Source organism: Pogoniulus pusillus, chromosome 3, assembly GCF_015220805.1.
Source record: "Pogoniulus pusillus isolate bPogPus1 chromosome 3, bPogPus1.pri, whole genome shotgun sequence".
In the NCBI taxonomy this organism is placed as follows: Eukaryota; Metazoa; Chordata; class Aves; order Piciformes; family Lybiidae; genus Pogoniulus; species Pogoniulus pusillus.
The window spans coordinates 45,568,220-45,593,263 of NC_087266.1; the positions used below are offsets into that span (position 1 = coordinate 45,568,220).

Below are 25,044 nucleotides of genomic sequence, written 5' to 3' on the forward strand. Positions count from 1 at the left end.
AGATTTAAGAAAGCAATATTTAAGGAAGACTTAAGGAAGTAAATAATCTCTAAAGCACACTAATGGCATTAAAAGGATAAGCACAGTAAATTACTGTGGTATGGCAGCAAAGTTTCAGCGCTTAAAGATCAGAGCATAACCAAGGCTGGAAACATGAACTTCACCTCCTGCCACTCCTGCGCTGAATCACTTCGGCAGGGGAAAGTCCTTGCTGCTCCTTGCACGCCCAACAAAACTCCAGCAAGTTAACAAAATCGTCAGTGAAAACAAGAAATCTGCAAGCAAAAGCTGAGAAGCTTTTGCTAACGCTTGTAAGAAGTGAAAATTGGTTTGGAGATCAAAGTTTCTCCTCTGATACAGAGGGAAATGCTGCATTTTTCTTACAAAGTCTATCAGCTCGCCACACACAGCCCTAGTGTCATCCCCTCCCTTGAATATAGCTGTGCTGAAAACAAACAGAAGGTACACTTAGACACCTCGGTTTTGGGGGGTTTGTACACAGAAACGTCCAAAGACTAACACACACCACTGAAGTAGGAGTTTGCAGCACTACTGAAACACCAGACTATACCAGGCCAACAACATTCTTCAGATCTGAACATTTACTACTTCTTTGTTTCTCATTTGAGTGCCAAGATCACAGACTTGGCAATTCTAACATTTAATGGATGAAAAAAAAACAACAAAGCAGCAGATCAGAAAACAAGTATTTTTGCAAAAGCATGAGTCTGGAAATAAGATTCAAGCTAAATGGCATCTAATGATCCCACTCCTCTGGCTCATCTCTCAACAACCACAAACTCAATTCAAACCAAAAGATCCCTGCCTTAGGGTGAGGGTGGGGGAAAGCAAAGATTTGTTGTTGCTGTTGTTGGAGACAAATACAGGCTTCACCTATAAAAATCAACCAAAAATAACGTCATTCTCATCCACTTCTCTGCCTTCTAGAAGATCTGTCCAAGCTGTCATCTGTAAGGCTTGGAGTGCTTTCAAATAACTTTTTCCTAGCCCCACCACTGCACCCCGGGTGCCTTGGTAGCCCCGGCATAGCTCTTGCACAACAGCAAGAGAGCCTAAACATGGCAGCTTTGCCTTCAAAGAGGAACTGCTCCTCCATAAGCCCTGCTCAAGAGAAAACAGCAGCTATTTATCCTTTAGCACACAAAAAGTGTTCTGCCCAAGATAAGCAGCTGCAGCTTGAGAGTCAACTTAGGACCTAACTCAAGTTTTTAAGGCTTGACGTCTCAACAGGGGCAGGCAGAGCAGCAAGAAGGGGAGGAAAGAGTAAAGAAAGAGAGGCTTGTACTCTGCCAGCTGCAAACATGGCAGGTAGTTGTTCCCTCAGCCCTAAGACTGGAAAATAAAACTCATGACAAAGAAAAGGAATATGCAACTCCCTTAAAGAATTCTTCACTAAGACTCCTATCACTAACTCAAACCACTTTTTTCCAGGTAGTTCCTCTGTACTTTTATTATTCCCTCTGCATATTCCTCAACACGAAACAACGCACCAAATAGATCTCCCAAACACTTGAAAAAAAAATGTTGGTTTTTGAAAGAAAAAATGCAAAACAGAAAGTCAAAAGATGGTCAAAACGCACCGTACTTTAAGATGCAGATGGAACACACAAATGAACACTGGAAAGGTTGAAGACAAGAGACAGCTTCATCCAAAACATGACCATTTACTTAATGGTTGCCTCCCTCTCTCTCCCTCCCCTGCAACCAAACGCAGTATTAAGCAAGACTCCATTATACTCCATAGAGTAAACGAAAGTGGAAAACACTCCCCTGTGCACAACAGTTTGAGCTCGCTGTCATTTCATTTTATTAAGGTGTTCAACTTTTTTTTTTGCCTCAAATGAAAGACTGAAATACAAGTTCCAAAGTTACATACTCGGACAAAACTTCTCAAGGTTTTAGTTTGTGTTTCTCTTCAACTAACTTCTCAAAACATTGTGCTAGACTTCAGAAGTATATAATTAGAAGAATTAAGGTGGTTTTCAGTCATTGAAAGTTTAAAATGTAATTTGACACACACCACAATTACCTTCAGGATTTTCTTCTCCCATTACAGCCACCACTAAAGCCCATTTTATAATTGGTCTGTCCCTCTGCCCTGTACACCGCTCCCATCACTGCCGTTTCTTAATCATTTGCAGGAAAAGGTGAGTCCCTGCCCATTCATTCCACACAAAACAAGTCAGCTCCGTCTATTTTGAAATGACACTGCGGCAGCTACGGCTGGAGGAGTTTGTTTCAGCAGGAACAAAGCCACAGTTTAAGGTCAGGGGCGCAGAAAGCGATCCATCTTTGCAACGACAAACCTGCCATTTTAAAGCCGCTCGGGACCGCACCGGGGCCACCGCAGCGGCACAGCGAAGGTGCTCCAAGCCGCAGGGCTGACTGTGGCAGCCCAAATTGGTTTGGATCCTGCTCGCTACATGCCAACCAGGTCCGGCTAAATAAATAAATTAATTCGGAGCAAATTAAATTCGTTTATCATAGTCAGCTGAGAGGTGGCTGAAGGGGTCAGGTCAGCAGCCTGCCTGACACCTCCACATGCTTCGGAGGCGACGAAATTATAAAGCGCAGATAAACTACAAAACGCAGCAAACTTACACACTGTATGAAGTGTGCTGCTGGGAGAAGCAGAGCGGCGCCCGCAGTGCCCTTTGCCCAGAGCGACACGCTCACAGCTCCGGGCAGCCCAGGGCGCTGCTGCCCCGAGACGCCGCTTTCCCTCTCCACTCAACTCTGATCCTTCGTTTCTTCCAAGCGCGCCCCAGTCCTGCACTTCACCAGAAGTTACCTTTTCTCCTCCCAACCTTCCCCTGACGGCAGAGCGGAGCGGCTCCAGGCGCGGTCGGCACGTCGAAGCGGCAGAGGCCAGCAGCCCCAGGCAAGCCGCGTCCCCCCGGCCCGGCCGCCCGCCCGCACCCTTTCCTCCCCGGGACTACGCAGCGACTCACCGCGGGGCCCCCGGCGCCACCCCAGCCGCCCTGCAGCTTCGTGCAGCTAAAATGGCTCCTGTGGAGGGGGGGAAGTGGTGCTCGGGCCCCGGCCGGTGAGTCACCGCGGGGCCGGGCGGCTCGGCTCGACACGCCCCGGGCGGCGGCCAGCGCCCCGCCGGGCCGGGCCCGGCCCGCAGGTGGCGGCGGCCGCGTTCCCTCCCCGGGCTGTGCTGACAGGGTGCCCGGGGGATGGGGCAGCTCGGCGGCCTAAGCGGGGCTGGCCGGCTTCGCGTCCCGCTTCGCCTTCCCTCGTGTGCCGAGCGTGGGCAAGCGTGGCTGACTCTCCCAGCTTCCCGCGGCGGTGGGCTCACGACAGCAGCCCCACCGGAGACTGCAGCAGCCCGCGTCAGAGCGCCCACATCTAGGAGCCCCACTCCACTTTCTAAGTAACAAATGAACACGTTTCTGTGGAGTATCTGGTATTTTCTACCAACACCCTCTTGTTCTTGCTAAGCAAACAAAACAAAACAAAAAGTAAAGCTTAGGAGGGCCAAAATTGCCTAGGAAAGTTTGGTTACCATGCACTCAACACATTTCACTTGGGAGACAGGGGTCTCAAGGACGTCCAGTAAAGGTTCCACATGCTCCTTATATTCGGCAACTGTTGTGCCTAATAAACAGGCTAAAAGCCACCTGGCACACAGACGAAGCCCTTCCTATGGGCTCTACCAATTCTCCGGGCACATCAAAAAAGCCTGACACAATGTAATCTTCCATGGTGTCGAAGGTGAGGACAGAATTACTTCCACCGTGTTTTAGTGGGAAGGGTATGTACAGGCTCTGTTCACAGGCTGGCACATGCATTAGTTTTCCACTAACTCCCAGAAGGATGGAGTCCAAAGCAGCAGAACGGCCATAAGGGAAGATACAGCACAAAAACCCAATGCATGCAGACAAGAGGTTGCAACTGGAGGGCAGGGAGCTGAGAGGCAAAAGAAAGCAACTGAAGCAACCATGCAAGGAACAGGAAGATGCAAGTCAAAACCTGACACCATTTCTAACAAACAAATGTCAATAACTCCAGATACTATTTACAGTATCACCAAGGTTGGAAGAGACCTCATAGATCATCAAGTCCAACCCTTTACCACAGAGCTCAAGGCCAGACCATGGCACCAAGTGCCACGTCCAACCCTGCCTTGAACAGCTCCAGGGACGGCGACTCCACCACCTCCCCGGGCAGCCCATTCCAGTGTCCAATGACTCTCTCAGTGAAGAACTTTCTCCTCACCTCCAGCCTAAATCTCCCCTGGCACAGCCTGAGGCTGTGTCCTCTCGTTCTGGTGCTGGCCACCTGAGAGAAGAGAGCAACCTCCTCCTGGCCACAACCACCCCTTAGGTAGTTGTAGACAGCAATAAGGTCTCCCCTGAGCCTCCTCTTCTCCAGGCTAACCAATCCCAGCTCCCTCAGCCTCTCCTCGTAGGGCTGTGCTCAAGGCCTCTCCCCAGCCTCGTCGCCCTTCTCTGGACACGCTCAAGCATCTCAATGTCCCTCCTAAACTGGGGGGCCCAGAACTGAACACAGCACTCAAGGTGAGGTCTAACCAGTGCAGAGTACAGGGGCAGAATGACCTCCCTGCTCCTGCTGACCACACCACTCCTGGTGCAGGCCAGGATGCCACTGGCTCTCCTGGCCACCTGGGCATTTAAGTGTAGCTGTTGTTAATCCTCCTAGTAATAATTAAACAGGAGTCCCGAAAGTGATGTGCTGAGCAAAAATCATTGTTCTATGGACATTAATGTCTCCAACTACGTGTTATGTTTAGTAATATAGAGTAAAAAATTGGTTTTATTTCCAAGTAATTCAGTTCCTGTGATACCTGCATGGTGCTCAAAGGCAAAACTGGCTCCCAGTTAATTGTTGAAAGAGCAGGTATTCAGGTACAATACTATTAGATGTATTCTATCAGGTTCTTTTGAAGCCTGCTTTAGCAGAAGATCTGAAAAAGCAGCAGCATGTTTTTCATGACTTACTGAGTAAACTTATCAAGTCGCTAACAAAGTATCTTTGCTACACCTCTTTTCAAAACACATCCTCATTTGTATTTCTCGGATGAAAAACAGACCACGTGAAGGAAGCACAGCAGTGTTATTTTAGTCACTATATATTTTCCACCTCTCACAACTGATACATTTCACTTCTCTCCAACAACCTAATTCTAATCCTATCTTCTATCTACAAGTATTTGTTTCCTGTGCTGCAAAACCCTTTGGAAATCATGGGGCTTTAAGGGAAGAAATCTGACCCAGGTGCACAGGGGTTACAAGGAAACTGTAACATAGGGACAATAATATTTTAACTATTAAAGTCTAACAGTTATATTTTACAGGGGGGAAAAAAACAACACAGTCTTACATGGACAATCAGCTACATTGAAAATCACTTCATAGTGATGTGTGATCACAAGCTTTACAAAATATGGAAGCAGTAGTTGTTTAAAGGCATATGTAAAATGTAAACATACGTAGCAAGACAGACTGCAGGTGGATGTTCATCCCTTGAACTCTATCAGGTTTCTTGCTGATTATGATTTCCTTGCCCACTGCTGGGACAAGCTTCTCTATGAAATTTAGATCATTGGTTGCCCAAAAGACATAGCTAGACACTGACCAACAGCATTGTTTAAGCCAATTTAAACAGCTTTAGCCCTCTGCTCTATCCTGGCTGCCTGCTCCTTGCACCAAGATTTCCCGCACGGTGTCCCAGTGCAAATACTTGCGCAGCCTCACAGCGCAACAGAGAGTGAAACCTACTAGCTCAAATTAAGGCTGAAGAAAGAAATAAATAATGCATGATACATTTTTCTTGCTGCTATTGGCTTTGGTTCCCCAAGAAACACATGCCAAATCACTCCCTGAGTGGAGCAGTGCACTTGAGAGGGCACAAGCAGGCTAGGATGGCAGAGACCTGGATGCAGCTCCCGCTTTTAATGGCCAAAGAAGCCATTTCTCATTTCACTATCCCTCCTCAATTGACTTTGAAAGCTACAGATCTACAAGTTCAGACAATGCAGTGGGATGGGATGCTTCCCTGAGAGGTACAAGAGGGGATCACTGCAGCCTGCCATTCTGAGGGACAGCATGAGGCTCTGAGGCCACGCAAGGACAGACCAGAGAGATGGGCTCTGGATGTATGCTGCCACTGAAAGACAGATACATTCTAGTCTCATAAAAATGGGCCAAAAAGGGTTGGGAGGGAGCAAAAACTTTATATTCAAAAGCTCTTTGTCTTTTATTTTCCTGCTACATTATACAAGATAGATAGATAGATAGATATATGTGTGTGTGTATATGTGGATACACAAACACATCAGAAGCCTAGCAAGATCCCATTTATGTGGGAACCTGTGGTGCAATTCCTAGAGCAGTCTCAGAACCTCTAACTCATTTCCACTGCTGCAGAAGGAAATCTTGCTCTCAGCTCAGGCTCATACCATCAACTCACACAGGTTCAGGGCCCCTCATCAAACTCTGGCTCAAGAGTGGATAAAAATCTAACTGAAGGAACTTCTATTTCCTATCTAGTTTTGTAAGATCCCAGAATCTCAAGATTTGCAACATATTTAATCTCAGGCACCCCTGAGGAAAGGAACCAGGGAAGAACACCTGAGCAAAGGACACACCCAAAATCACACAGTCTATCTATGGAAGGACAACAGTTGAACCAGCCTTCACCCAAGTCTTGAGTAAACATCCAAACTCCTGCACCTTTTTTCCTCCTTGTGCACAACACCAAGAATCAGTAGTAGCACTGCCACAACATTTTAACATAATATGTATCTGCTGTGGTGGTGATGTCCCAGCACTCTGGATTTATAGATTGGCATCTCACACTGTGGTAGGTGCCACATAAAACACAGACTGAAATTATTGTGGGCTTATAATACTGCCAGATGCATAATCACCTAAATATTTACACATGGAGAAACTGCATCAGGAGATCAGAAAGTAATTTACTCTTATCTCCAAAGGAAATCTCTCCTACAGGACACAGGTATAGAAAGTTCTCATCACTGTCTTATTTAGTAATTTAAGCACTAATTCAGACTATATGCTTCATATTTATAAGAGGATAGTTTGCTGTCTACAAACATCTAACATTTTCAGAGATGTCACTGAAAGAAAAAAAAAATCTCAAAGGACAAGTGAGGAACTCAGGGTCTGAGATAGTTGGAGTAGAGCCCATGCAACTAAGCTCTTAATTTGCAGTTTAAAGGTTTGGTTCAGGGATAGTTTTTTTTAGTGCATAGTAAGTTAAGGCTGAAGGTACAGCACAATGAATTTGAGATGAAACTGTCTATTTTTTCAGTGTGCTGGTCTTCTGAACTTTAGATGAACTGTAGGAAAGGAAAGGTGGTAGTAAATGAAGGGCATATGAACAGGCTACTATTCATTTTGAAAGCTGGGAGGGAAGGCATGCCAACCCTCCTGTGTTTCATTAGAATCCTTCAGATAGTAAATGTCATCTTCTTTCAAAATACACAAGACACTCTTTCACAAGTCTGTGGTCAGGAAACTCCCAGTCCTTCTGAATTTATGCCTTGGTAGCCAAAGCAACAAGAGAGGTGTTTGAAATGAAATGGATTCTCAGCTGAGCACCAGACCGCTTTAACCTTACCCATTTTATGCTTCCAAGTTTGCCTCCAGTGTTTCCTAGCGAAGGCAGATGTGGCAAGGTGGCAGCCTTTGCCAGCAGCACAGCAGCATCCCACTCAGCTACAACCCCCTGACCTTGTATAGCCTTGCACAAACTCTTCTTGGATCACAATAAGGTATTCCTAGGTCACATCCCAGAGATGACAAGCCTCTAGGAAAACAGCCACTTCTCCTCACTCCTTAAGTTCCTTCCTTCCTCCTTTTGTTACGGGTTTGCTTCTGCTGAGAAGTAATACTTCTAATTATTTCTGAGAAAGGTTTAAAATGTGGTTATATCCTCCTTTCTCCTGATAAACAAGCTTCTGAGGGAAGGAATTGCAAAAATCCAGGTATTAAATACAACTATAACACAGGATAATCTCTGATCCACTTCGCCAGAAGCTGCAGACTTCAGCTCTTCTCTGGCATTTTTCTAACAACTTGAACTACACTTTTGCCTCCCCATCCTCTTCTCACATCAGTTCTGGTCCATATGGCACCTGCCAAACCTTCTGCTGGTCCCATTAAACACACTACTGTGGCAGGAAGCTGACTGAGGCGTGTGGGCAGCACTGACTGCTCTTGAATCAGCTCAGAAAGGCTGTGATGAGCAGTGCCAGCAAAGGACATAGGACCTTCCTCTGTGGGTGATAATCAACTACCAGACTAGGCCAGCATGAAGGTAAATTTTCACTGTTAAGACTCACATGATTGCAAAACAGCTAGGAAAAGAAACAATCAACAACAACATTCAAGGCACATTACTTGGGAGATGCTACAGGTCAAAAAAAAAAGAGAGAAAATGTACAGAGATGCTGCTTTAAAACCTGAGCTAGCTTGATGTCACACTCCCTCTGCGTGTTACTTGCCCACTTGTTCTGAAAAGTGCACTGGAAGTCACCAGGAGGTGGGACAGAAGTTACACTTTTAAACCCACAGTTTTGAGACAGTAATACAAAGAAATGCAAATCAAGACAGGACAAGTTTATACCCCCTGTTTCTTCTCTTATTGTACTTTAATCCCACCCAAAAATCACAAAACAGAAAGAATTAAACCATGATCTGCAAATGCTACAAAATACATGCATGGTAACCTGTTTTTTCTCAGGCAACAGGTGAAATCATTGTGCCTGACCTAACATTATCACTAACCACAATGAATCATAGAATCAACCAGGTTGGAAGAGACCTCCAAGATCATCCAGTCCAACCTAGCACCCAGCCCTATACCTAGGGACATTGTAGCCAGGGACATTGTAGCCAGGTGGGGGGTGGCCTCTTCTCCCAGGCAACCAGCAATAGAACAAGGGGACACAGTCTCAAGTTGTGCCAGGATAGGTATAGGCTGGATATTAGGAAGAAGTTCTTCACAGAGAGAGTGATTTCCCATTGGAATGGGCTGCCCAGGGAGGTGGTGGAGTCACCATCCCTGGAGGTGTTGAAGAAAAGCCTGGCTGAGGCACTTAGTGCCATGGTCTGGTTGACTGGCTAGGGCTGGGTGCTAGGTTGGACTGGATGATCTTGGAGGTCTCTTCCAACCTGCTTGATTCTGTGATTCTAAGGTAAGCTTCAGATTCCTCCCCATTATTACGCTCCTCCAGAGGTGTGTTGCTTTCACAGGATGGTTAGATTTGCTATGGAGCTCGCTCTGAAACTGTTAAAGATGTTACTACATCAACAGTGGTAATCTTAGCCTTTGCTCTTTTCTTTTTTTTTACACACACACACACACACAAATAAATTCAGAACTATTTGTAAACATGTTGTTCTGTGGGTTTTTGGTTTAGTTTTGATGTCAGAATGTTGTAATCCCTGATGTAAACCAGAAATTAAACAATCAGGCAAATGAATGGATAGAAATATATATACCAAGTAAAACTATGTTGCAAATACAAACAAAAGGGACATAAAAGCAAGCACTGGGTAGGTTTTATAGAGTCAAGCAGCGAGTTTTTAACTGGGACACTGTAGTTGGCTGAGGAATCCTCATTAAAAAGCTATAACTGTATTTTTCCTCTTATTCTCTGAGTCACTCGCTACATTTTTGGATGTTGCAACACATTCATGAATAATAAACACATACTGAGAAGAAGAAAAAAAGCCAACCCAGTGTTCACACTGGATTTTTTTTTTTATGTCTATATTTATTGGGATAAAAATGAAGCTGAGATCTCCAGAAGTTTCTGTGCAAGGAATTCCATGAATCACAGACAAAGTACTTGTTACAGACAGAAGCAAGCACACAGATAGGCACATAAGTTACAGCGCAGCAGCGTAATTATTGCTCTTCTTGTTTGGCCTTTATACAGAGTGAGAGGATGGGGGAGGGATCATAATGTTCTCCATCAAACCCTCTCCTCAGGGAGAACAGCCAGACACCGCCCTTTGCTAGACAGCTCTGGACTCAGAGCTGCACTTCTGCAGCTGCCTGCCTTTTTTTGTTGTTGTTGCTGTTGTTGCTTTTTCAGGTTTGGGTTTTTTTTAAGGATAGAGCCAGGCTGTGGAGACTGCGCAGTCTCAAGGAGTCAGCCATCCTACAGGAAATTAATGTTGATATCTGGAAGAAGCACCAGGGAATTATTTATTCACATTTGTGGTTTAGACAATAACCAAAAACATCCAGCATATGGACACATCGAGGTGGTTGGTAGAAGGTTTTGCAGTGCTCCAGACAAATGTGAAACTGTTTGCTTGTCTTTGAATATTTGTCATCCTTTCGGTCTTCTCACTCTAAGCAGGTCATATTGGCTACCTTGCACACTTTTCACAGTATCACCAAGGTTGGAAGGGACCTCACAGATCATCAAGTCCAACCCTTTACCACAGAGCTCAAGGCTAGACCATGGCACCAAGTGCCACGTCCAATCCTGCCTTGAACAGCTCCAGGGACGGCGACTCCACCACCTCCCCGGGCAGCCCATTCCAGTGTCCAATGACTCTCTCAGGGAAGAACTTTCTCCTCACCTCGAGCCGAAATTTCCCCTGGCGCAGCCTGAGGCTGTGTCCTCTTGTTCTGGTGCTGGCCACCTGAGAGAAGAGAGCAACCTCCTCCTGGCCACAACCTCCCCTCAGGTAGTTGTAGACAGCAATAAGGTCTCCCCTGAGCCTCCTCTTCTCCAGGCTAACCAATCCCAGCTCCCTCAGCCTCTCCTCGTAGGGCTGTGCTCAAGGCCTCTCCCCAGCCTCGTCGCCCTTCTCTGGACACGCTCAAGCATCTCAATGTCCCTCCTAAACTGGGGGGCCCAGAACTGAACACAGCACTCAAGGTGTGGTCTAACCAGTGCAGAGTACAGGGGCAGAATGATCTCCCTGCTCCTGCTGACCACACCATTCCTGATGCAGGCCAGGATGCCATTGGCTCTCTTGGCCACCTGGGCACACTGCTGGCTCGTGTTCAGGCGAGTATCAATCAGCACCCCCAGATCCCTCTCTGTCTGGCTGCTCTTCAGCCACTCTGACCCCAGCCTGTATCTCTGCATGGGGTTGTTGTGGCCAAAGTGCAGCACCCTGCACTTGGAGCTATTGAAGCCATCCCCTTGGACTCTGCCCATCTGTGCAGGCAGTCAAGGTCCTGCTGCAGAGCCCTTCTGCCCTCCAACCCAGCCACATCTGCCCCCAGCTTGGTGTCATCTGCACACTTGCTGATGACTGACTCGATGCCCTCATCCAGATCATCTATGAAGATGTTAAAGAGGATGGGGCCCAGCACTGATCCCTGAGGGACACCACTAGTGACAGCTGCCAGCTGGATGTGGCACCATTCACCACCACTCTCTGGGTCCGGCCCTCCAGCCAGTTCCTAACCCAGCACAGAGTGTTGCTATCCAAGCCATGGGCTGACAGCTTAGCCAGCAGTTTGCTATGGGGGACAGTGTCAAAGGCCTTTTGCTGAATCCCTCTACAGATGCAGGCCAAATTTAGGGAACTAAAGAAAATTCAGATAAACATATTTCTTAGAAAAACACTGAGCTAGAGTTCCACAAATATTTTAGATGCTTATGAGAATGCAACAGTGTATTTCTACACTACTTAAGATGTGAATGCAAAGGAAAGGAAAGTGTGTTTATTACTGCTCTTCCAGTTGCCCTAATTAATGGAAAACAATAAAATTGCCAACTTGGAAAGGCAGTAGAAAAACAACCAAGTTGTGGAAAAAGAAAAGTAAGCTCATGTCAATGATTCATTTTCCATCACAACTCATTCGGATACAGAAATGGTTGTTAAAGAACAGTTAGGTAGAAAGACAACTCAATGACTTGATTGTTCAGGAAACAATCAATACTTTTAGTAACAGCTTTACCAATCCAAATACATGCTACATTAACCACTTTGTGAATTCATAAATCATGGAGAAGAGAGGTGAAAATAAAGACTGCAGGACACAAAAAGGAGGAGTGCCAGGGAGCTTAGCACTGCAGGGAAGGTGAACTGGCCACTGGAAAGCAAACATTTTGATCTCTCAGCTACATTTCAAGTTGCACAAAGAACTGTCTTGCATCTCTACACTGATCTGTGGCCAGGTGAACAGTCCTAACAGCAAATCCCGTAAGACTACAATCCTGTGGATCGTGGCAAGAATGCAGACTGTCACCTCTATTACTGTTGCCCATAAAAACAAGGTACAGCAGTCAGACATATGGTAGAAGATACTACTGCACATACACATAGAGGCTCAGTTTGAGAGGGTTACTGCTACTATGCTCTCTCTTCACAGAGTGATTTGCCATTGCAATGGGCTGCCCAGAGAGGTGGTGGAGTTGCCATCCCTGGAGGTGTTCAAAACAAGACTGGATGGGGCACTTAGTTGATTGGATAGGGCTGGGTTATAGGCTGGAATGGATGATCTTGGAAGTCTCTTCCAACCTGGTTGAGTCTATGATGTGTTTTCCAAAAGCCTCCCAGGAAACATCTTTCTTGACTCTGTGGTTTAGGGAGCCCTGAAAACAAAACAGGAGCTAAAGGTGAAAAGAGTAAGAGGACATTATGGCAGGCATGGTTTCACAGATGTGATTCTTCACTCATTTAATGGAGGGAGCTCAATATTCTCCTCAAGTAATGTGCAATAAAGCCTCAGTGTTCTCAATGCTCCATTCAAAGTAACATATATACATATTATTTTAATCTAATGTTGCAAATTCAGCATTTCAGTACCTACATTTATTTAATCTTAGAACCCACTTTGTCCTGCCTTTACTGTGGGTCCACAAGCTTTAAAGATACTTGTGCTCTGCAGAATATTCTACTAGCCAGAAAGGAATGACTTCTATCCACCTCTACCATCAAGCAAGAGACCTAAATTTGAGGGCAGAGTGCTCATTTTCTAAGATGGTAGCCTGAAGTCAGGGTGTTTTACCCACTGCTTCTCTGTAACCAGTTTTATTACTCCAATCTTCACTTGTAATGCTCCCCCTTTTTAGCAAGGCACATTAGACAAGTTTTCCAGCTTTGCATATGAGACAAAAATACACTTCTTATGACTGTTGTCACAGAAATCTTCCTGCATTTCAACCACTACTGAAAAGCAACATTAAGCTAATTTTAATACTCATCATAATTAAAACAGCCTTTCTTAAGAGAGTAGTCAATGACCCCACTCAGAAAGGATAAGGAATAATGAAAATTATGCTTTTCTTTCCTTATTAACTGCCTCCACTCTTGGGCCTCTTGAGCCCTTGATGCTTTACATAAGCTAGGAGTAGCTTACTCTTGCTTCTCGCTATGAGAAAATGAACTCCCCTACCCAGAACAAGTATCCTTTAATAACTTCATTGCTAATCCTTAACTGCATGAAGCAGGATGCTGCTTTCCCAGAAGATCTCAAATAATCCATGCAACAGTCGTGGTTCCAAGTGATTCCAACAAGTTTACATATATTATTTCTACTTGTTTCTGAAATTATACTAATTTCCCTTCACTCTAGTCAAGAAAATTACATTATCCAGTGAAAATTTCAGAAGTTACAGAAAGATATCATTTGGGCATCTTTCCAGCAGAAGTCAGACCTGGAGGTGCAGGAATTACTCACCAAAATTATAGAGCAAGTTGGAAAATTCACTTGTCACTAAATGACAACTGGCAACACCAGACAGCAAACAGGAAAGGTGCCTCCTGTGTTATCAGGAGATGCACATTTGCATTTTTGAAGTGAAGTGGCAGCTAAATACCATATCAGGAGGGAAACGGGGAGGAGGGAACACCATGCTTTGGACACAAATCCACGAGAAACCTGACTCTTTACTTACAACATCCAGTAGCCAATTTATGTTTATAGGCAGAAAAGAGCAGGCTAAAGATCTGCAGGCCAAAGTTAACACAGCAAAGACCTTTTAATATCCATAGACAGAATAAAACAGAAGAATTGAGAAAATAGCATATAATCATTGACTAGTTATGCCACCTTATGGATTGTTTCCTTCCACACTTATGTATTCTGCAAAATTTGGGGCAGGGGGGAGGAAGGTGGTATAAATATGAGGTATAAATACATGGCCTTATCCTTTCTTGCTCTAGTTAACTAAAGAAAATTATAATTAGAGTCTTACTCCTTTGCCCATCAGCCTTCCACTTTGTAGAATGCCATTATTGGTGTAACTACATCAGTCTTAAAAAAGGGAATGACATTTACTAACATGAGGTCATTCCTTTTAACCCTATACCCCAAATGGTAGAAACATGCTGACAAGTCAGTTCTCACAATGGGATTTGGATGTCAGTATTTCTGGATCAGAAGTTTTGATTTTATGCAAATGTCAGTCCAAGAGACACATGAAAGAACAAAACCAAAACAAAGTAATAACTGAAGAAAAATGCCCTAAAGATTATTTAAACATGCAATCACAAAGCAAAGAAATAAGCAGAACATAACTAAGGTAGACACAGATGCACCATTATAAATTGGTCAATGTTTTGACTTCCAAGTATCAAGACAGATGCACCTTTATAAATTGGTCAATGTTTTGACTTCCAAGTATCAAGACAGATGCACCTTTATAAATTGGTCAATGTTTTGACTTCCAAGTATCAAGACTTGTCAAAAAATCATGATGTTCATACAGAGTATACATAATTATAGTGTATATATACATACACCATATGGCTGTATATAGTGTGTGGCTATACATACACTATACAGCTTGTGGTATGCTGGGAAGTCATATTGAAATAAAAAAATGCAAAGGTATTATGAGATCTGACTGACTTGGAGTCAGTTAATCCAAAATACCACAGTTGGGAAACTTTTGCTTGTGTATTACACTCCTTACACTTTTTGGTGCACTCAGTTTTGGCTTTGTTATGAAGCTTCTTTCTGACACACCACCCAAGATCATAGAATCATAAAATGGTTTGGGTTGCAAAGGACCTTCAAAGATCATCTAGCCTAGCCCACAGCCATGGGCAGTGACATCTTGCCTTAGATCATGTTGCTCAAAGACTCATCCAACCCGACTTCACATGCTTGTTGAGCCACACCATCTCTCTGAGCTGCGTGAAATACAGCTCTGCTAGCTGGGATTGTACAAGCCCTGAGATGTCCTCTACTATCCAAAGTCTTGAAATCCTTTGAAGAAATCCCAAATATCACTAGTGAGAGAAAATGGAGCTAGTGGCAGGATACTTTTTCATATACTTTTTTTTTCCTACCCATATTCCTGATGTTGTCTTGTCTCAGTTTTCCCATAACTTTCCCCTTAGGTCTGATTACTGGCATCAATCCCAAACTAACAACATCTGATTCCCTATAGAGTTGCTCAAGGATTTCTGTACCATCCCTCCCTGTTTGTAAAGCACAGCAAAGTAAGCTTAGACTGCCTAAAAGGAATTGTGTGATTCTTCAGCTTAAGCTTTTAGTCAGGGCCAAGTAGGAAAGCTCTGATGTTTCACTGATGGCTACGGCTCATTTAGAAAACCTGATCACTAATTAGGTGGAAAAAACTGCCAGTCTACACTTCATGCTCTTAATCTCACCAAAACAGCATCACACTAGCACAGTGTTTGGAATAGGAAGGTAAAGAAATCTCTGCTGTAACTACAGATGACTGCTCTTAAACTTTATTTGGTAGATGCATTCAGCTTTGAGTCCATTTTCCTCACATTTAGCAAAAGCTAACACTTTGCTCTTAGAAAGGACACAAACCAATCCTTCAGTAAACAAATGTCCATGCACTTAACTGGAGAAGGGGAATTTGAATTTCTCACTAAGTGTAAGGAATTCAATTCAGCATTCTTCTGTAAGAACTGATAAGAGTGAGAGTTGCTCTGTAGTAGTTTAAGTTATCTACCAGCAGGACTATTTGCAGTTTCTTGCATTGCTACATTGGCACACATCCTTACAATTAGATGGAGAAAATTACTTTGGACCTACCTTCTTTTTCATTCCCTTGCTAACTTGTTTTACCTCATTTTCTTTAACTTCCCTATTATTTAGGCATATGAATGAACATTCAAAATACATTTTGTTAATAAAGACAGAAGGATTTGATTGCAGAGACTCCACAGAGCAAAAGCATGGAAGCATCTGTTTTTAAAACAGCTGCCATAATCCACGTACAGTTGTCACATCCTCTGCTGCTTATCTGGAACTGGTAAGTAATTTATTTTTCTGGCATATAGAACAAGTAATCCAAAGAAAGAATTTTCCTCAGAATGCCAAAAAAATGCCTTTAAGAAACTCTATTTCTGTTTGTCTTCAGTTCACCAAGAAAAATAAAAGACATTACTTAGAAACCTGACTGGATAAGAAAGAAAAAGCACACACAAAAAAAGTACCAATGACAGTTTGCATAAAGCCATCTTCTCACACCAGTCCTCCAATTTCTTTCACACAGCAACCAAATTCAGTGGTTTTCCTAATGCTTCCCATTTAGAACAGCTTCCTTTGCTAAAAGGCAGCCATTCTGCAAATATGAACACTGTGCTATGCAGAAGAGCCACAATTATGCATTTTCTCCCTTAAACCACACATGCACAAATATTTGTGCCTATTGAAACACCTACAACAGTACTGCTCAGTCTGATGATACAGAATGGAAACTTAAATTTGAAGATGTAACAGATCCTTCTCCACCTTCCCCCCCAAAAAAAAAGAGGGGGGAAGATGAGTTGATATGGTTGTCTACATGCTGTAAACCAGAAGCTGCAAAGAACTATGTAGTCTGTAACTATATTTAATGAAGCTATGTCTTGACATCCATCTAAAACAAGAAAGGGGAGAATGAATGCTCCCTACAGGTTTAAAGAATTCAGGAGAAGTAGGTAACACTCTCAACGGTATTGAGGCAGAGACATAAGACTTGAAAACTAGTCTGAGTCTTAAAGTTCATAAAGTACACAGTACAGACCACTAATTCTAGGCAATAAAGGCAATAAACACTTTAACTCCTTTTTTTCTTCAGGAAAACATGAAATGAGTAGTTTTCTTTCACTAATGCACACAGCCATGAGCAAATAATTAAACAAAGCACCAAACAAAAACCCCACACCTAATTAGTAAAAAAAAAAAGGGACTTTTATAGTAAAAGCCCCATGTATGACTTGACCTTCCAAGCTGCTAGTCACACAGCAATGATAAAACACCCTACCATTTCTGATGCAGCTTTTCTTTCAGAGGAACAAAACTCATTGTCTACAAAAGTTACCAAATTGGTTTTCTCACATAAAGCATTTGGAGTCCTCTAAGCAAACAATATCCTGAAAATGTGCTGTGACTGCTCATCTATCTGACCTCTGTTTTAGACTGCCCTAGAAAGTACATTCAGAGGCAAAGCAAGTAGCCCAATCAGACGTCAGGTAATCTATTTCATAGAGTCATAGAATCAACCAGATTGGAAGAGACCTCCAAGATCAGCCACTCCAACCTAGCACCAGCCCTAGCCACTCAACCAGACCATGGCACTAAGTGCCTCAGCCAGGCTTTTCTTCAATGCCTTCAGGGATGGTGACTCCACCACCTCCCTGGGCAGCCCATTCCAATGCCAATCACTCTCTCTGCCAACAACTTCCTCCTAACACCCAGCCTAGACTTCCCCCACCACAACTTGAGATTGTGTCCCCTTGTTCTGTTGCTGGTTGTCTGGCAGAAGAGACCAACCCCACCTGGCTACAGCCTCCCTGCAGGTAGTTGTAGACAGCAATGAGGTCCCCCCTGAGCCTCCTCTTCTCTAGGCTAAACAACCCCAGCTCCCTCAACCTCTCCTCATAGGGTTTGTGTTCCAGGCCCTTCACCAGCCCTTCTCTGGACACCTTCCAGCACCTTAACATCTCTCTTGAATTGAGGAGCCCAGAACTGGACGCAGGACTCAAGGTGTGGCCTGACCAGTGCTGAGTACAGGGGCAGAATAACCTCCCTTGTCCTGCTGGCCACACTGTTCCTGATCCAGGCCAGGATGCCATTGGCTCTGCTGGCCACGTAGGCACACTGCTGCCTCATCTTCAGCCTACTATCCACCAGTACCCCCAGGTCCCTTTCCTCCTGGCTGCTCTCCAGCCACTCAGTCCCCAGCCTGTAGTGCTGCTTGGGGTTGTTGTGGCCGAAGTGCAGAATTATTTGCAATAATTCATCTCAAATGAGGTATATGACACAATCACCTCCTCTACAAATAATACAATAATGACTAAAGTATACCAGCAAATCTGATTACAAGGACATGAAAACTATTTAACATCAATAGACGTGTCCCAGAAATTTTTCACCAACAGTCATTTGCCAAGAATATGAAAGTGTATTTCTGGCTCTTGTCAACTTGACTGTAGCATGTTTATGGTCAGAAGCCAGTTCATTTATTCACTAAAATATTACACTGGTAAAGGTTGAAAAGTTTTACTACTCTGTAATACTAACGTTTGAAAATAGAATTTGAAAAAGCCTTAATAAAAATGTTACCAATCTGTTAAGTCATAAAATGTGTTCAATTAGGAAAGCCTAAAAAAGGTTCTTTCAGATAACATAAGATGAAGGTTTCACTTGAAAATGTGTCCAGTGAAAGGGAGCTGGACAGGGGCCAGAGATAACCAAATACATGAGAAAAAATTCTGCACTACTTCAGTGGCAGTAAATAGGTGCTGGGGAACCTATTCCCTGCACATAATTACATGTGGATAAAATTCCCCTCTTCCAGAATGAAATATAAAAGCAAGATGCTGGTATAAGTCAGCCAGTATAAGGCTGGAGGAAGGTTTACAGTTCAAATAGACTGCAGACACATCTCATTTCCCTCATCTCCACTAATAAAGAACTAATTTCCTCAATTCACCTCTCAGCAGTTTCTGAATACAGTTACCTTAGTTTTGCCACCTAGGCTCCCCAGTCATTTTTACTGAAATAAATCTGTTTAAACTGTATCAGTTGACAAAAACTATTCTAGCAGAAATGGAAGAGTTCCCACAATAAGCTGGCTGGGGCAAGGTGGGGGACAGCAAATGAGTGACAAACTGCTTGAGGATGACTGATGGAAAGAAGGTAGCCAGAATCACAGTAGCCATGGGCACAGAGACCAAGCAGACTGTACCACTAACATGCACTCTGCAGCCCTGTTTCTCCTTGGGATGTCTGTTCAAACCTGCACTTTCAGTCATAGTATGGAAAAGCCAAGGGCTTTTCCTGCACAAGAGAGGGCCTCCTTTCAGGCTCCACATTTTACTAAGAAGACAACTATCTGTAGTTGGGATCTAGATCCATTAAATGTTAGCCATTTTATTATATAGTGCTGTCTGGCACATGTGAGGGGACACATATTGGGAGAGCAAGAAAAAGCACTGTGCAAGAGCTGCCCGAAGGTGCATCTGTTCAGAGGAAACACTGATAGAGCCAAGCACTGAACTTTCTTCTGAAGCTTGGCAGCAGCTGAATTTCTGATGCATTCATCAGCAACTCAGTAAGGAGAATGGGAAGAAGTAGGTGCAGGGTCCAAGCCAAGAAGATGCTGAAGCTCCCTGTCTACCACTGTCATATCACTCATCAGCCATCACAGATGGCTGCAGGAAGACAAGAAATAGTCTTCCTTAGGCTTGAGGAGAAACATTTTAACGCATGAATTCAGTTCTCTCTATTTTAGTTACTCAGCACATTTTTGGTGTTTAATTCAGGTGACCTTTTCCCAAAACAGTGAAGTTTCTGAAACTGCAAAGGGCTATATCCTTTTCCTAGAGACACACTGTTCCCTAGGTCACAAAGTATTATGAAACACTCCACTAGTGTTCCTGAGGCAGTATATAAACACTAAGCACTGTTGTCATCCCTTTTCTGACTAGTCTTGTTGTCCTTCTACCCACATCACCACTTTCCTTGCCATTCATTAAAAAATAAAAAAGCCTATGCCACATAGCATAGCCTCTTCAACAGTTTGAACTAGTGACAAAGAACACTCTAAAAGTTCCCTTCAAAAGAAAAGTATCTGCTGTATTTCTCTTGATCAAAGCCAGACTTTGATCAACAAAACCCCTCAGTTTCGTTCCTCATTTAACTGCCTCTTAATGAAATTAAAAAGCAGACAACAAGTGCCAGGATGCTGTTCAATACCTCCTTGTCTGAATAAGGTTTCTGAAGGCCTGCACCAAGTTGCAGAATCCCACCACTTTTCCAGCACCAGTTCCACTTCTCAAACACCAGCTCATTAATAAACACAAGCACACCTTGAAAGCATGTGATAGCCACTTAAAAGTTTGAGCTGCTGGAAATGACACAATGACAGTGTTTCTCTTAACAGTAGCAGCACAATCATAGAATCAACCAGGTTGGAGTTAAAACAGAAGTTACAACAGCAGATATGACTTGAGCCAGGACTTAAGAAAGTCTACCTGAATAAATGACACATGAACAAATCACAATACAAGGTCAAGCAAATTAAAGCATCCCATTAAATTTCACTGATGCCTGTATGACCAGGTACTTCAGACACTGGAACTGCTTAATGCCATTGCTGTATTAATGATGGAAAACAAACTGGAACCAATGCACTGCCTAGAGTCTGTGGGTCAATCTGAAATAGTACATTATAATGAACAAGGAAAAAAACTTATTTCTGAAATAGTAGATTATAATGGACAAGGAAAAAAACTATTTCCATACATATAGACAAATAAGGAAATTACTTCTGCTGAGCAGGCAAAATTACAACTTCACTGGCCACAGATTTGCTGGATTAGGGACTATGTGTGAAGTTTTCACACACAGCAGGCACATCATTAAATAAAAACACCTTACTTTGGACTATCCTGCTATTTGGCACTGGTGAAGGGGGAAACCAAACCTGGCAGAGAACACAGTCCTACTACTATTTGTAGCCTTTGTTAATTTGGTTATGTGGGTGCACAATTATCCTACACAAACAAAATGTGTGCTGTTGGATGTACAGTCAGTCAGTTACATATCTCTGCTGCTCTACTTAACAATATTATGTTCAAATTTCATATGCCCCCAAAATGAACACAGATCAATGCAAAATTCTGTAAAATTTAATCTCAGCCTGAAACAGTTTCACTTCACAGCCAGCAAAGGAATAAAACTCACTAAATATGACAAACACAGTAAAACATCATAAGGTGGCAAACTACAGTCCATAACTATACTTTCAAAACAGACATCATGTGGTGATACTCATTATCATCTCCATATCAAGCCAGGTTTTATCCAACGACTGAACACTGAGATAAAAAATTGACCATTGATTCTTTAATTTTACCATTTTACCATTGATTCTTTAATTTTACCATTTTACCATTGATTCTTTAATTTTACCATTTTCAAATAAGAAATTTCTTAATTAGAGCTCTTAAAAACTGAAAACATCCAATCTCATTTGTACTTCATCAGTGAGGTGGTTCCTGCATCTCCCAGAAATCAATAGTGCATTATCTTTAGCTCCAACAAATGCAGCAACAGGCATGGGCCAAGCCATAGAAGACTGTATTGTCATAATCTTCTCAAACATGCACATCTTAATAAGGCACCTGAGGAAAGTGTTTTTAGAAATGATGAGAGGAGTATTTTAGTGCTTAATTATTTCCAAGTAAGTGGAAATACTTATACTCATGTTTTCAAGAAGTCTAGATGCTGATTTACAAGAACTAAAGCTCCTCAAGTTTCAGTTCTTCTCAACAGGAAATGTCCCCTTGTATAGCAAATGCAATTTGTTACCTTAAAACATGCACAAGAGTGAATGAAAAATTTCAGATCAAAACTACTGTGTGAAATATCAAACATCACACTCTGGCAATCTTTTGTGTGTGATGTACTCTAGAGTGTCACAATATCACCAAGGTTGGAAGAGACCTCATAGATCATCAAGTCCAACCCTTTACCACAGAGCTCAAGGCTAGACCATGGCACCAAGTGCCACGTCCAATCCTGCCTTGAACAGCTCCAGGGACGGCGACTCCACCACCTCCCTGGGCAGCCCATTCCAGTGTCCAATGACTCTCTCAGGGAAGAACTTTCTCCTCACCTCCAGCCTAAATCTCCCCTGGCATAGCTTGAGGCTGTGTCCTCTCGTTCTGGTGCTGGCCACCTGAGAGAAGAGAGCAACCTCCTCCTGGCTACAACCACCCCTCAGGTAGTTGTAGACAGCAATAAGGTCACCCCTGAGCCTCCTCTTCTCCAGGCTAAACAATCCCAGCTCCCTCAGCCTCTCCTCATACTTTACCACTTAAAGTATATTTATTCTAGCTCAGTTACCAGAGAGGAAAAAGTGTTTCTGTTTTTATTAAAGCATCTGTTACAGGAAACAGAACAAACTACAGAATTTATAAAACATCATCTCATAACTCTCTAGGCTCAAGTGCAATTCCCAGCCCAAATTAAGCATTGTGAAGCTGCCTGTAAAGGAGTTCTGCTGAAGTAATGCTTCAGCTTGATTCAAGCAGTCAGTCGTGCGTTTCAGGTCACAAAATTGTTTCACCACTGTAACTTCCGTTGTTTTCCTGACTGCTGGGGGTGCTACACTGCCAAGCCACATGCAGATGTTCCTACATACCCATTCTCTGGTGACATTTGACTGCAGGAGAGGTATGCCCAAAGGACACAGAAGTGGTTGAGGAAACAGTGGGCGTGCAGGTACAGCCAGCCCTCAGCAGCTGCCTCCTGAGTGAAATCCTTGCCTATCTAATGGCAGGGAAAATACCTTAATGCCTAAAAACAGTTATCAGTATGCCCCTCTGGGGAGGGACTACTTACAAGGACTACTTACGAGGGGCAATGGGTTTAAGCTGGAAGAGGGAAGACTGAAACTAGATGTTAGAAAGAAGTTCTTTACAATGAGGGTGGTGAAACACTTGAACAGATTGCCCAGGGAGGTTCTGGATGCTTCCTCCCTGGAGGTATTCAAGGCTAGGCTGGATGATGCCTTGAGTCACCTGCTCTAGTGGGAGGTGCCCCTGCCTATGGCAGGGGATTGGAACTAGAGGATCATTGAGGTCCCTTCCTACCTAACCATCCTATGATTCTACAAGCAAAGAAAGACAATACACCAACCTGGAAATTTGAGAAGACTCTACTGACAGAGAGCAGGAAGTGAGGAAGGTGAGTTTCCAGCCACCATCAGATGTTGATCTGGGGGAAAGTACAGAATAATTAATCATAGTCATATAAGTCAAATTAGGCAGACACACACAAAAAAGTGGTATTCTTGACCAAACAAAACCCCAGCAATGTTCTGCAGTGTGATGTTTTATTACAACCTTGTCCAAAGTATCAACATATGCTAAAATCACTGAAAGTACTACAGATAATCTTGTTTCCTCAATCTAGGGAAGAATGCAAGTGAACAGAGCCCAGTCCTTCTCCCTTCTACACACACTGGAAACGTCCTCTACCAAACCAGGCCCAAGCATATCTTTTAGAAGGAAAACTAACCTCACTTTAAACACTCCTACCAACAGCAAATCCAATCCAAGCTTTATTGATACTTATTATCACAGTATCACAGTATCACCAAGGTTGGAAGAGACCTCAGATCATCAAGTCCAACCCTTTACCACAGAGCTCAAGGCTACACCATGGCACCAAGTGCCACGTCCAATCCTGCCTTGAACAGCTCCAGGGACGGCGACTCCACCACCTCCCCGGGCAGCCCATTCCAGTGTCCAATGACTCTCTCAGTGAAGAACTTTCTCCTCACCTCAAGCCTAAATTTCCCCTGGCGCAGCCTGAGGCTGTGTCCTCTTGTTCTGGTGCTGGCCACCTGAGAGAAGAAAGCAACCTCCTCCTGGCCACAACCACCCCTTAGGTAGTTGTAGACAGCAATAAGGTCACCCCTGAGCCTCCTCTTCTCCAGGCTAACCAATCCCAGCTCCCTCAGCCTCTCCTCGTAGGGCTGTGCTCAAGGCCTCTCACCAGCCTCATTGCCCTTCTCTGGACAAGCTCAAGCATCTCAGTGTCCCTCCTAAACTGGGGGGCCCAGAACTGGACACAGTACTCAAGGTGTGGTCTAACCAGTGCAGAGTACAGGGGCAGAATGACCTCCTTGCTCCTGCCGACCACACCATTCCTGATGCAGGCCAGCATGCCACTGGCTCTCTTGGCCACCAGGGCACACTGCTGGCTCATGTTCAGCTGGGTATTGATCCTAACTCCATCTCCTGGACACTGGGTATCTGCAGGGCAAAGTAAATACCATGTGTTTTCTTTATACATGCATACAACATATGGGCATCATTTCCCCTCATTCTTTTCTGAGCTGAATCAACCCTGTACACTCCACATAGCGAAGCTTACCTTCCAAACCCTGGATCACTTTTGTCTCTTAGCAATATTTCACATCTTTCCTCACATGTGAGCAGCAAAACCAGACACAGAATTCCCATGATCTTATTAATGCCACATACTTTCCTATTCCTGTGTGATATTTACATTGCTACACAGCCAAAGATCACACTTCAGTCACGGTGCTACGATGAAAACTCCTGTTGAGAAGATCCTCCACACAAATTCTTAAACCTTCTTTCAAATTACCAGTTAGAAGACAACCTCCTACCCTGCTGGTGTAACTGCATTCCTGGTGCCTTTGTATATGGCTCCATGAGTAATGCTGGATTCTGACTGTTTAGTAAATTGATTGGGAGCATACTGTACTAGTAACTTGTTCTGCAAGCACACAAACCTGCAAGTAATCTACTGGTAACAAGGAGATATCATCACAAAGACTGTGAATATAACATTAAACAGCCTTACACCAAGATCCAGCCCCCGGGGGACCACACAAGAAACAGCTGCACTCCCATAAAAGAATGGCATGCCTCAGTTCCTCTCCAAACCGAGAAAGATTTATGAAGCAACTCTGCCAATGTTTGTGGTATTTACTCCACAGTGACTGCATGGCACAATTGTTTTAAACTCACACTTCACTGCAGAGTTAATAGATATATCAGAGATACAATGTAGGGTGAGTCTGCTACAATAGAACAG

The 25,044-nt window shown here is 43.7% G+C and overlaps 1 protein-coding gene across 6 annotated transcripts in view; it reads right to left on the reverse strand.

Moving 5' to 3' along the window:
* Positions 1–25,044, reverse strand: part of ELF1 (E74 like ETS transcription factor 1) — a 108,967-nt gene that overhangs the window by 75,876 nt on the left and 8,047 nt on the right. For 5 of the 6 annotated variants that reach the window (XM_064174616.1, XM_064174604.1, XM_064174610.1 and 2 more), the window contains exon 2: positions 23,113–23,190. The gene's annotated coding sequence lies outside the window, so the exon portion shown is untranslated. Of the gene's footprint in view, positions 1–2,972; positions 3,000–23,112; positions 23,191–25,044 lie in introns of those variants that run through there. The other variant, XM_064174645.1, reaches the window with a different exon arrangement.